Here is a 14,447-nt window from a genome sequence, read left to right as displayed (position 1 = left end):
AGAAATAAACATTTAAATAGTAATACCAGCTTGAAAATAATGTCACGATAATAGAATTCAGAGAAATGAGAGACAGCTATGGGCCAAAACCATTAGGGAAGAAGATTAGATTCAACTGAGCTGTTAAAAAAAAAAAAAAAATTCACTGGGTAAACAATTTGGAGTGTGTGTGTGTGTGTGTGTGTGTGTGTGTGTGTGTATGTGTGTGTATTTTAAATGGATAGAGCATTGAAAGCCTAGCATATTCCATACTTTGGGCTAAATGTTGGGCATATAATGATTAACAAGATCTGATCCCACTAATTCAGGCACAATGATTTATTATATTTTTTGGTAAGAGAAGTGTTATGATGGAGGCAATGAACAAGATCTCGTTGAGTTGTGAGTCATTGTGTCTGTTATGCTGAAGGAATTCAGTGTGGTTATATATTTTGGCTAAATGATATTGGATAAAAAATTGGCTAAAATGAAAGGTTAATACATAAATATGGGGGGGATAAAGTAGGCAAGATTGGTTGGGGTCACATTTTTGGAGGGTATGTTATATATTGGCTAAAATGAAATGTTAATACGTAAATATTGGGGGATACAGTAGGCAAGATTGGTTGGAGTCAGATTTTGGAGGGTATGTTACAGTTTTATTTTTCTCTTGTATCTTTTTTGTTTTTTGTTTTGTTTTTCTCTTTTTGGGATAACAAATGTTATGCAGAATTATTCTGAGATAGGTTTGGCTGTATGTGTACCTGTGTGTGTTAAAAAATGTAAAATTGACTATATTAACCAGTTTTAACTGTATGACTCAGTAGTGTTAAGTATATTCATGTTATTATGAAATATATCTTCAGAACTTTTTTGCCTTGAATAATTGAAACTTAATGTTTACTGAGTAGCAGCTCCCTTTTCTCCCCCTTCCATATCCCCTCTATGAATTTGACTATTTTAGATACCTTACATAAGTGAAATCATGCAGTGTGTGTTCCTCTGTGACTGGTTTATTTCACTTGGCATAATATCTTTCAAGTTCATTCATATTTTCTTCCTCTTTTTTTAAAGCTGAGTAACATTCCATGGTATGTATTACCACATTTTCTTTATCCATTAATCTGCTAATGACTATTTAGGTTGTTTTTACGTCTTGACTATTGTGAATAATGTTGCAGTGAACTTGAGAATGTTAATATCTCTCTGAGATTTTGTTTTGAATTCTTTTGGATGTATACCCAAAGGTGGAATTGCTTAAGCATATTGTAGCTCTATTTTTACGTTTTTGAGGAATCTCCATATTGTTTTCTATAGCAGTTGCAACATTTTACAATCCCACCAACAGTGCACAAGGGTTCGGATTTCTTCACATCCCTGCCAAAACTTATTTTTCCTTTTATCCTTCTTTTCTCTCTCTCTCCCTTCCTTGCTTGCTTGCTTCCTTCCTTCCTTCCTTCCTTCCTTCCTCTCTCCCCCACCCTCTCTCTTTCCCTCCCTTTCTCCCTTCCCTTCCCCTTCCCTTCTTTCCCTTCCCTTCTTCTTTGCCTCCCTCTCCCCTTCCTTTCCTTTCCTTTCCTTTCAGTAACCATACTGATGGGCATGAGATGATATTTCATTGTGGTTTTGATTTCCCTAATGATTAATGATTATGATTATCTTTTCATGTGCATATCAGTCATTTGTAAATCATCTGTGGAGAAATGTCAGTTCAAGTCCTTTGACCATTTTTTAATCAGGTTATTTGATTTTTTAGTTGTTGAGTTGTAGGTGTTCTTTATTCCAGATATTAACCCTTTATCAAATATGTGAATTATAAATATTTTCTCTCATTCTATACATTCTATAGGGTGCCTTTTCATTCTGTTGATTATATCCTTTGATTTGCTAGGATATGACATTTATATGGTAGCTCAACTCCCATATACACAGGACATAACAATGTATAGGAAAGATCTTGCAATTATACTGCACAATTACCCACTGTGTAGCTATCCATTACTCCAGAACAATGATGTTCAAAAGTTTACATACAGAGAAAGATCTTGAAAAATGAAGATTTTGATTAAGTTTGATTAAGTTTGATTGAGTTTCTGCATTTTTAGCAAGCTCTCAGGTGATGCCAGTGCAGTTAATCCTATGACCATACTTTGAATAGCAAGATTTTCTAAAATAGTTGACTTAAAGTTTTTATTCATATGAATTTTAATATTCAATGTGAGTGAAAATGATAATGGAAAGCATAATTTTAAGTTCTGTAGCCTTTTACATGTGCTATCATTTTATGGATTAAAAGACATTCATATTTCAACTTGGACTTGAAGATGAGAGACCCAATATCAAACTCCTTCATGAAACTGGTGTGTTGGTGAATGATGTGTTCATTCACTATAATACTCTGCAGGTTCATCCAAGCTGTGTGTATCACTAGACAGTTCTTTTTCATTGCTGAGTGATATTCTATGGTATGTGTGAGCCACAGTTTATTTAATATTCAGCTATTGAAGTCATCTGAGCTGATTATAGTTTTAGTTACAAACAAAGCTACTAAAAACATTTCTGTATACATTTTTGTGTGAACATAAGCTTTTTCTAGGATAAATGTCCAAGAGTGAGATTGCTGGGTCATGTTGTAATTACATGTTTAGTTTTCTCAGAAACTGCCAAACTTTTTCACAATGTAAAATTTTCAGGCTTTATATTTTATATTCTTACTGACAATGTATGAATGATCCACTTTCTCCACATCCTAGACAGTATTTGGTGTTGTCATTACTTTTTATTTGGCCATTCTGATGGGTGTGTGTTGATATCCTCTGTGGTTTTAATTTGCATTTCCCAAATGGCTAATGATGTCATACACCTTTTTATGTGTTTACTTGCCATTTGTATAACCTCTTTAGTGAAAAGTCTGTTCTTATCTTTTGCTCATTTTCTAATTGGGTTATTTTTTAGCTGTGTAGTTTTGAGACTTCTTTATATATTCTGGCTTCTGGTTCTTTGTCAGATTTGTAACTTGCAAATATTTTCTTCCACTTTACATGGATTTCTGTAAAGCAAAACTTTTCATGAGGTCTAATTTATCAGGTTTTCATTTTATGGATTATGCATTTGTGTCAACTTTAAAAACTTTTGCCATATGCCAGTGATTTATCATCATTCATTACTTATAGTTATACATTTTGTATTTATCTTCATTACTCATTTGAGTACATTTTGTATAAGATGCAAGATTTAGGTTGAGGGTTTTATTTATTTATTTTTTGTTTTTTGTTTTATTTTTTGTTGTTTTTGTTTTTTGCCTATGAATACCCAGTTGTTCCAATACAATTTGTTGAAAAGGCTAACCTTCCTCCATTAAATTACTTTTATTAGTTTGTGAAAACTCAGCTGAGTTTATTTGTGTGAGTCTTTTTTGTGTTATTATTTTCCATTGATCTGTGTACCTAATCCTTCACCAATATCTTATTGTCTCAATTGCTATACCTATAAAGTAAGCTTTAATTTCAGATAGAGACTCTTTTTACTTTTTTATTTATTTATTATTTTATTTATTATATATATTATTTATTTATTATTTAATTATTACAGATCCTGTGCCTTTCCATATAAATTGTAAAATAAGCTTATAAATGGATACAAAAATCTTGTGGAATTCTGGTGTGTATTGGATTAAACCTATAGTCAATCTGGAAAGAACTGTCACTTTTCCTATGTTGAATCTTTCCATACACAGACATGGTTTATTCTCCTTTTACTTAGGTCTTGTTGATTTCTTTTATTAACATTTTATAATTCACACATAAAGACTCTAAACATGTTCTATCAAATATAAACTTAAGTATTTCTTTTCTTTGGCATGATTATAAATAACATTTTATCATTTATGTGATTGTTTTTTCTGTGTCCCTTTTATATGCTGCAATTTAGCTGAACTTATTACTTCTAGGAGCTTTTTTTTTATTATTAATTTTTTATGTATACAATGACACCATCTGCAAATACAAAGTTTGGTTTTGTTTGTTTGTTTGTTTTTCCTGTCCTATCACCATGGCTCCTATTTCTTTAGCTTTACTTCTGTGGCTAGAAATTCTAGTACTTTGTGGAATAAGATTGGTGAGAGCAGGCATTCTTGTTTTGTCCTCAATCTTTAGAGGATATCGTTCAGTCATACACCATTAAATACAATATCAGCCATAGGTTTTCTGTAGATATTCTTTATTAGGTTGAGGATATTCCCTTAATTCCTAGTTTTTTGGGCATTTTTTTTTTCTTTTTTAAAGTAGGCTTCACACCCAGCACTGAGCCTAATGTAGGGCTTGAACACAGAACTTTGAGATCTGGATCAAGATGTTGATAGGGTAGGATTGCATTGATTTATTTTCAGATATTGAACAAGCCTTGCATGCTTATAATAAATTTCACTTTGTCATGTTGTATAATTATTTTTTATACATTTTAGGTTGGGTTTGCTTACATTTTGTTGAGAATTTTTGTGTCTATGTTTATGAGAGATAGTGCCCTAGCATTTTCCTTCTTCCTCCTTCTCTCTCTTTTTTCTTTCTTTCTTTCTTTCTTTCTTTCTTTCTTTCTTTCTTTCTTTCTTTCTTTTATATTTTATTTGCCTGGTTGTGATATCAGGGAGCTACTAGCATCATTAAATTACTTGGGAAGATTTTTTCATCTTTAATATTCTGGAAGAGATTGTTTAAGAATTAGTGTTAATTCTTTTTGCTCTTCAGTTTGGCAAGTTTTTATTGATCTAACTTTAAGCTTACTGATTCTTTCTTTGGCCTTGTTGAGTCTAGTGATGAGTCCATCAAAGGCATTCTTTATTTGTGTTACAGTGTCTCTGTAGTGTTTCTGGATGTGTCTATTACTCTAGATTTCCAGGTAGCAGTTTTCCCTACAACCTCAGTCCTCTGATGCATCCAAGATGGAGGAACTTCTGGGTACTTTTCAGGTCAAAATCAAAGTCCTTATTTTTTTAAAAAATTGAGTGTAAAAAATTTGGTAATAAAATATATATAATTTATTCATTTTTAATATATCCTATAATTAATTTTTAGTAGATATAGGATAGACAGTTTTATTCAAACAAAAAGTTTGATAGGAATGTCCTAGAAAACACAACATGAATAGTCATTGTAAGCTTTCAAAATAATTTAATCAGTCAAATGCACAGAACTAATCCAAAATTGTTTTCTGAACTTTCTCAAAACTAATTAACAATATAATCTGTATAACCTAGTACAGTGTTTAGTTAAATATTGAATAATACCATCTGCTTCATGTGTGTGCTAATTTATAAATTCCTTGGAAGATGAGATATGTTTATACATTATGTATATCATTTAAAACAACCAAATATTTCCAAACACATCATATGTTCCATAAAATACTGTGAAAATAGATTACGAGGTGATATACCCAAGTATGTGTCTGTTGAATGTTGGAGAAAGCAATCATATTCTTTCTATTTTGTCTTTTATCTGTTCTCTCAAAATATACTTGATTCTTACCCAATTATTAGAATGCTGTTTTGTAAAACATCACAGTTTTAGCTTTGCACAAGGATATCAGTGGTTTATGTATACATTTTAATGGTGCATTTCTTTATACTTGTATATTTTGCTCTATGTTGACATTATTTATCATATTTGAATATTGATTTGTTACATATATTCTGTGTAAAAAAACACTTGGTCATTCATTAAATTTTTCATTCAATTTCATATATCATGAAAGGTAATGATTTTATATGCTGAGTTACTGATTGTAATTTATTTATAGTTATATGTGCAAGGGTTTAGAATGAATTGTCCCAAGATATGTCACTTTGGCATGCAAATTATTTTGAGCTGAAAATTATCAAGGCCCAAAAAATTCGTGAAGAAATTTTGACCTTCCCCCAACTGGCTAAAATAATTTAGATAGAGTATCTGCTCCAGAAAGGGAGCTATCACCATAGAGACTTACATTATAATATGAAGTAGGTGTAGTAGACAGAGAGGAATTTAGCAAAGTCTGTTTGTTAAAATTCTTGTTTCATTGTTTCTGTTAGGCCCAGCTAACAATTGTTTAACAAAGATTTCCTCTTTTTAATCTTCCTGTGAATCACTTTCTTTCCCTTTGAAGTCCCAGACCCCTACCTACTTCTTATTTCAGAATGACATATACACCTCATTTTGCCTGGCTAATTGGTTTGTACAATGCAAGGCTATTGAATGTAAACATGAAATATCTGCCTTGTTAAGTATAATAGACAGTTTCTATTATCAGGTACTTGTGACACTTTCAGCTTTGATATTTTCTCTTTTGAAAGGAAGATAATATTCTTAATTTGTTCCTTGGAAATATTTATTCTGATTACCAAAGCTAATTAAATAATTATAAATATTTGTAATGGCTCTTTAAGCTTAGAAAGCAAAAGTATTATTAGTTGTGCATTATAGCATAACCAGGTTTATGTCCATGAAAATGGACGTTTTCAGAAAATGAACCATATTTAACATTTAGTACAAGTAATGTGACAGTTTTTAAAGAAATGAAGAAAGAGCTAAAAAAAATTACCTTGTAGTTCAACAAATATTTATGGAGCATTCATTACATAGAAGGTAATAGATTAACTGCTGTGGAAATTTATAGTGATAAACCAGTCATGGACCATAAAGTAGGGAAAGATGATGGAAGGAAAATGCTCTTGACTAAGTACCTATTAAAATAGGGTGTATACTGTTAGATGCTTTGCATAAATGTTTTTGTATTGTTTTTGTTTTTGCTTACATATAACAATAGTTCAAGTAAATAAACACTCCCATGTTTGTTAGTTGATAAATATTTGTTAACTAAACAGATTTTAAGGAATAAAACACTTTTATCAAATAATGACAGGCAGAATTTTAGCTGCATTCACAGGAGGGAAAGTTTGCTTCCAGAACAGGTGTGAATTCTAGGAACACTTAAGAGGTGAGTTGGCACTCTAAATAGTCTCTGAGAGATATGTAGGATTTGCACATATCTTGACGGAGAGACAGCCATTCCAGTAATTAATGGAAGAGTGATTACACTATAGTGATTAGTTTGATTTGCCTGAAAAGTGAAGTCTTTGGAATACTGGGCAATATTGATGAACAAGTAGGTTTGTATCACTGTCTTGAAACAGTTGATTCAGCTTAAGTGTTTCAATTCTAAGTTGTAGGAAAGTGAAGCCCCTGGAATATTTCAGCTGAGATGAGCCAAGAACACAATTGTGTGTCAGGGTGTTGGGTCTAGCAATGTGTGGGAAATGAACTAAGTCAGGAAGTGGCTGGAAGTGAGATCAGTTGAAAGATATTAAAATATCCCAGGATATAGGTAATAATGACCTGAGCTCTGATAGCCACATAGGAATGGAGAGGTGGGCCAAGGCAAGATAAATTATCAGACAGTATGTCTCAGACTCTATCTAGTCCCATTCATATCTATCCTGCTAAAATGCATGTTGGCTTTTCTTCATACAACTGTGTGTGAAGGCAAATTTGAAGTTAATAATACTCTAACTTTCCAGCATTGTTTCTTCTTTAATTTCATTATCACTATGTGGAAATTATCTTTCATTTCTCCATTTTTCTACATGTTAGCAGTGGTAAAACATAAATCAAATGACATTTTACAACAACCTAAGTATATACCACAAGCCAAGCAGCATAGTTTGCAATGATAGTGATAAAATGCAGTCTATTTTATTTCATTTTATGTTATGTTATTTTATTTTATTTTATTTTATTTTATTTTATTTTATTTACGTTTACTTATCTATTTTGAGAGACAGAGAGAGAGAGAGAGAGAGAAAGGTAGAGAGAGAGAGAAGAAGAGAGAGAATCCATACTGTGAGCGTAGAGCCTGACACGGGACTCCATCCCAGGAACCATGAGATCATGATCTGAGATGAAATCAAGAGTCAGATGCTTCACTGACTGAGCACCCAGGCACCCCAGTCTCATTTTAAATCTCCTAATATGCTTGATACGGAAGCCTGGATTTATATAAAAGTGTTTTTTTTTTTTGGAGGGGGGGAATGTCTGTCATTTCTAAATTCATTTTGCATTATGTTTCTAATCAGGTTCGTCACAAGTAATTTTCTTTTCTTTTCTAGCCTTCTTATTCAAAATGTCTATGGTTATCATTATAAAACTTTCCTTAAAGATAATACTTTGATTCAAACATGCTAAGGGGTTATCATGAATATATAACTCAGACAAATAAAGCAAATGTCAAACTCAATTTGGCAAATCGACAGTGTCTTACACAGACACAAGAGGAGTATTATCAGATTGCTCCTACTCATTGAAAAATGTCATAAGGTGTGTTACTTCTAACATGATTAATGAAAATGATATATTTGTGCCATTACAGTTTCCTGGAGTTTTAAAATTTCCTATACAAGCTGTAAAGGTGTCAAAAAAGGAAAGGAACTTGAAAAGTGATGCCCCTTTGAGTATTTTTGAAGCAATTCAGTAATATTTAGATGTTTGTAAAAGGGTGGGTTCCAGGCCTCTTTAGGATGTCTCATCCACCCTCACTTAGCTGTTTTCTCCTATACTGAACTTCTAGCGATGGGTGTAATGGAGAGGTATTGGAGAGGAAGAGAGGAATAATGGGTGTGCGGACATAATTAATCTCTTCTGCATTTTATATTTTCAATTTTTTTCCAACACTTCACAACACTTCTTTACATATATCTCATATCAAGAGAGTTGTTACAATGGTTTCAGTTTCATTAAGGGGTAAAGCAGCATAATTTTCAAGAAGATCAGTGTTATGTTAATTTTTTAACCACTGGAATCATACTCAGATGAATATATACTGAAGATGAATCATACTCAGATGAATATATATTATTATATATGTGAATATATATATATATGAATATATATTATTATATATAATAAGAATTAGAAAGCTTTTGATACTTTTACTTCTTTATACAACTTCTTTATATTTTCAGGCTTCTCATACTATTTACATAGCCAGAGGATAAAATAGCATTTTCTATGTATATGTTATATATTGAGACAAAAGACATAATTACTGTATACAGTAGTGTTACTGAAGTGATCTTTGCTTCAATCTAAATTGCTTCTTAGCACTTAAGTTCAAGGGCATTTTGCTAAATGAAATAAGTCAGACATAAACAAAAATACTGTGATTTCTCTTATATGTGGATTCTAAAATAAACAAAACAAAACATCCAAAACAAACAAACAAACAAAATATGCAAACAAAACCCAAAGTCATAGGTACAGAAAACAGATTGGTGTTTGCCACAGATGAGGGTTCGTGGGTGGAATAAATGGATGAACTACTTTTTTTATTTGTTTGTTTATTTTAGTTTAAATAAAAATATATAGTATATTTAAATCAAATTAAATATTAAGTGAAAATGTCTATCCATAAACCAAAAGAAGGACAGACTTGTTGAACTTCTTTATATCCATATGACTAAATTCTTTGCAAAGCTTATAGTAATTATACACACTGTATTTCCTATAACATATTTACCAAATTTCTTTCTTTAGTTATTTTAACAGACATATCTTTTGTTATATTTATTCAAAGATAATTCAAGGATACTTACAATTCATTAATTATATTTTTATTACCAAACTTTTTTTCTGCCCAATTAAGCCTGATAGTCAAGCTTCTGAAGTGCCATTAATCTTATTTATAGGTGGAGGTAATAAAGTCAAATGTTTCCAAGAGTCAGGCAATAAGTAAGATGAAGGAGGTAAAATAGTATTATAGAGACATTATATGAAAACCAGAAGTCCAAAACTCATGTTCAAGCAGTCATTGCCATGTTATAATTTAGGACTAGCATTGCTTGATATACTGTTTGTTTTATTTTCCCCCAAAGAATCCAGAAATCCAGAGCTTTATAGATGAAAAGTGAAATGTCAAGATTTTATTATTATTTTTTTAATTCAAACAAAACATGCTGTGTGTCATATCTGTCTCCTCTCACATAGGCAGCCAGTTTTTCTGGAATGTCATGGGTTACTATAATTTCTGGCAATAAAATTCATGAATACTTATGTAATGAAGGCAAACACTGGATCTGCAAACTGACAGTTACTCCTATTAAAATTTATTTTGTTGTTTGTTTTATTTTTTTCTGTTTTGTGTGTGGATGTTTGTTGTTTTTTGTTTGTTTTTGCTTTACTCTTCCTTACTTTAGTAGTCACCTATCTGTCAGGCATTATATAACCATCTTGCGTCTGACTTGATGTTAAGGACTGAAATTATGGCAGTGAACCAACAATGACACAGTTCAGCGTCTTTTTTTAGAAAAGCTAGACAATAAATAAGTAATTAAAAATCATGGTAAGCCCTGAAAGAAAGGAGCAGGGAAGATAGCAGCTGTGGTGGCAAATGCGGTGAAGCTTCTTGATGACCAGAATTACAAAGATGCCACGAGCAATGCCATAGATATAATATCCACCTCTGTGCTGAGCCCAGTGTGTGCCTTCCTTTCTTGGACTCACAGCCTAGAGTATTCCAGAGCAACTGTTATCTCTGGATGGGAAAGAGACACCAGGGTCCAGGATTGGCCTCTGGGTACCTGTACTCCTACCCTGTCCTACATATGGCTACCATATGTACTGTGCCACCAGAAAAAGAAGTGGTTCCACCCTTGTGAGGATCCAGGACTTTTTTTTTTTAACCATCTATTAAACCCGACACAGACCAGACCCTGAAGAAAAAGGGGTTGATCTCTCAAGATGGCAGCAGTTTAGAGGCTCTATTGTGCACCAACCCCCTGGAGAAGTGTGGTGCTCTAGATCCGGAGAGGATAATGACAGCCTGGGTAAGTTTCCTGTGACCGACAGTTGAGCAGGGACGTGGATTCTAGGACCAGATGACTTCCTGGATGACCCTGATGATGAGGACTGTTAAGAAGACACTCCCAGGTGTCTGGGTAAGGGGGAAATCCAAGGGTAGAGGTGTGGACAGTGCCTACACTTCCATCCTGGGGGATCAGGACAAGCCCTGTGCCTGTGACATTTGTGGACAATGTTATAAGAACTGACCAGGCCTCAGTCACCACTCCCACTTGGCTAAGGAGCAGGGTGAGGATAAGGAAGACTCACAGCCACCCACCCCAGCTTTCTGAGATCAGAGGAGCAGAAATCCAAGAAGGGTCTGGACAGATTGGCCCTGCCCAACACTATGGTGACTTCTGCCTAGGGAACTCAAAGATCAACAAGAAGACAGGGCAGTCCAAGGAGCTGGTGTCTTGTTCTGATTGTGGCCACTCAGAGCGCCTGTATTTCCTGAACTTCACCCTGGTGACGATGGCAGCTGTGAAGACCTGCTGCTGGCAGTGCATCTAGCACAAGTGCTGCAACATCTGCAGGACCTTGGAGACACTGTGCAGCACCTTGGAGATCACTGTGACAACTGTGATGGTGGCTACCGTACTACCTCACCCCATCTGTGTCTGAGCCTCCTGAAGGAAGTTGGAGCCACAGCTTGTTTCTGGACCTGTGGAAGGAGAGAGTTTCCATCTACTGGAACCAGAACTCCTCTTGATATGCTCCCCACCCCCACTGCCTCCATACCTCTAGGGCTGTCTTTCTCTTCCTCTCTTGTTTTTCATGCCCACCTTTCCCTCTTCTTTTGCAAGTGCAGAGAACCTCAGGTAGTTGTGCTAGTCTGCTTTTGGCAGCAGTAAACTCAGGTGGCAACTCTGCCCCCCTCTGGTCACCGGGAGATGTTGGATAATGTGCCTGTTTTTTAACTCCATGAAAAAGTCTACCTCCAAAATCCCCTTTTGTTCTTCCTAGACATGCAGCTCCTGCCCCTAACTGAATTGGGAACCTCTGCCTCCTGCTGTGTGCATCCTGGCTTCTGGGTCACAGGGAGGCCACATAGACATCCCTTTCTTCCCTTGCATGCTCACTAGCAGCTGGGAAGATCTTCACACCCTGATCCCTCAGTTTTTTGCCTGGGGACACTGAGGTGGAGTAGTTGGCATGGGGGTGGGGGTGGGGCACTCCATGCCAGGACACTCTGGAGTGGCCTTCCCCTTGGCTGTGGGCAGGCCCTAATTCACTGTCACTTTAGAGTTGAGGTGTCTTTTTTCTTTCCTTACTTTCTTTCTGTATTCTAAACATTTGTACAAATAAATACTTTTACACGGAAAAAATCATGGTAACTGCTGAGAAAGATGTAGAAGTTCCTACCACTCTCCCCACTATACTGTGGATCGTTATTTGCTATATAGTATTCTTGGAAATCTGTTAGTACTGTTTTTGTGTCTATGCAAACTTATGTAATTAAATTTAACCAAAGTATAGGCCTCACCATTCATAGGTATGAATATTATGCTATTCAAAAAGACCCAGAAATCCCTTGAATGCTGTTCATTTTCCCAATAGCTAGTGAGAAGTGTTTTTAAATTCTTGAAAATTTTATCTTGTTGCTGGAGTCATATTTGAATTATAAAATATTTCTTGGGGGATAGTGACATTTTTTTTCCCTGAAGCCATTTGGGGATAATAAGATAATTCCCAGCCTGGTTTTGTTGTAAGCATGGTCCTCAGCCTTTCAAACATGTTATCAGATCACCTCTCCTGTCCTTTCATTTTAAGATGCTTGAACAAAATAGTTCTCCACCAAAGTCTGTAGGGGAGTATTTGACTTGTTTGAATTAAATCTATGCCGTCAATAAGAAGCTCATATAGGGAGGAGGTGGAGTGGGGAATCAGTTCTATTTTATTCTCTTTTTTAATACTTTGCAAACCTCACCATGGTCTACAAGGATTATCTGCTTCTTAAAACACTTCTTTGCTGTTCTGAAATGTTTACTTCCAACAGGAACTTGATGGATGTTTAACATTTCTGCACATTATATTACTTTTGCTCATCCAGTTAAAATCCCAACAAGCCTGGGCTTGACATTGAGTTGGAGGTACTATCACAGCTTTCTGTTCTCCTTATAAAAAGTGAGTTCATTATGTTTTGTCAAATGTTCTATGTCAGTGCTGTCCTCATTAATGCTGTGCCTTCTTGGTGACTCTGTAACAGTTCAAATTGCTTTAAAAAGTTACTCTTAAGAATGCCAGAAAGGAAAGGAATTCATATATCTTTATGTCTCTCATTTTGGATGGTATATATTATTGTTTCCCTAGGGAGGCAAGCAAACAAACAAATATTGCAACATGAAGTGAGGAGTGAGTTTGCCATTATAGGCCACTAGGTTATCTTGGTTAAATTCTCTAATTTGTCTGAATCTTAGTTTACTTCCCTGTAAGGTGAACACAATAAAATGTATTGACTTGTTGAAGTTGATGCCATTTTAAAATGTGTGTGGAAATATTTTTTATAAAAATACTGAATTAAGTATCAGGGAATATTGAAATATTCCTATATGTTTTTATTAACTCCTTTACTCTCTGAAAATGAAGGCTTGGGTATGGGGCAGTAGGAGATCAAGTTGAATATATATATGCCAAATATATATATCAGAAAGATACTGAAATTACATATTATCAGCTTTCCCATGTCACAGATTCAGTTGTCTCTAAGGGATCTTCTGACATAAGCTAGTTTACCATAAATGTTTTGGTGGCTTTTCGTCTCATCTTTGACTCCTAGGGCACAGAGAAGCCTAATACCAATGGCATTTAGAAGAAACCCTAAGACATTGAGTATCACTTAAGATGATAGAACAGCTATTCTGCCTGAATTGTAAAATGTCAACTCACATGTTCTTCATTGGTATATATTCAAGAATATATAAATTGGTATATCTTCATTGGTGTATATGTATTTAAAAAAAAAAAGACTAGAACTAGAAATAGTGACAGGTCTTGGTATTATGTTCAATAGCAGAGCACTTCTCAGATAATACACATTCACTTGATTGGCTGTTGCTGTCTGATGACACTGTGGACATCTCTGGGCTTTCAGAACTGTACTGTAGAAAGTCAGTCAGGACCCCACCAACAATTGGAGATCTTTGTGTTTTCACTGTACCTTATTTCTTCTTCAATGCATGCTAAAAGAGCTCACTAGAAACCATTAGTACATGATTCCATTCTTCAACAGGGATAGCCATTTCCAAATTAATTATTGATATTTTTGTTTGAGACGTATTTTCCATCAGTGGTTTATATGGAACGATTCTATCCTAAGTAGTATAGTCAGTCTGACATAGATCACAACAAGGGGAAAGTTAGTAGTTTTCTACTGTGGCATCATGTTCAGCTGTATCAATTCAACATTTTAGAAAATGGCACAGCTTCAATTTTCAGAATAAAAATAAAAAATAAGAGTAAGGAAAGGGAATCTCTATAATATCTGAGCATTATTTGACTGTTGTTCTTTTTGTGATGTATTCTTTCAGTGCTTAATCTGTGCCCAGTCCAAGACTCAGTGTTGTGCAAAGTTCGGGGCGGGGGATAAGAGGAAAGAAAAGAAAG

The 14,447-nt window shown here is 34.4% G+C and overlaps 1 pseudogene; it reads left to right on the top strand.

Annotated features, from left to right (window-relative positions):
• The window catches only part of LOC132684321 (zinc finger protein ubi-d4 pseudogene), a 105,522-nt pseudogene extending 93,815 nt beyond the window's left edge, over positions 1–11,707 (top strand).
• The last annotated feature ends 2,740 nt before the right edge of the window (positions 11,708–14,447 follow it).

Source organism: Panthera onca, chromosome C2 (genome assembly GCF_046562875.1).
Source record: "Panthera onca isolate mPanOnc1 chromosome C2, mPanOnc1 haplotype 2, whole genome shotgun sequence".
In the NCBI taxonomy this organism is placed as follows: domain Eukaryota; kingdom Metazoa; phylum Chordata; class Mammalia; order Carnivora; family Felidae; genus Panthera; species Panthera onca.
This window is presented reverse-complemented; position numbering and strand designations above follow the sequence as displayed.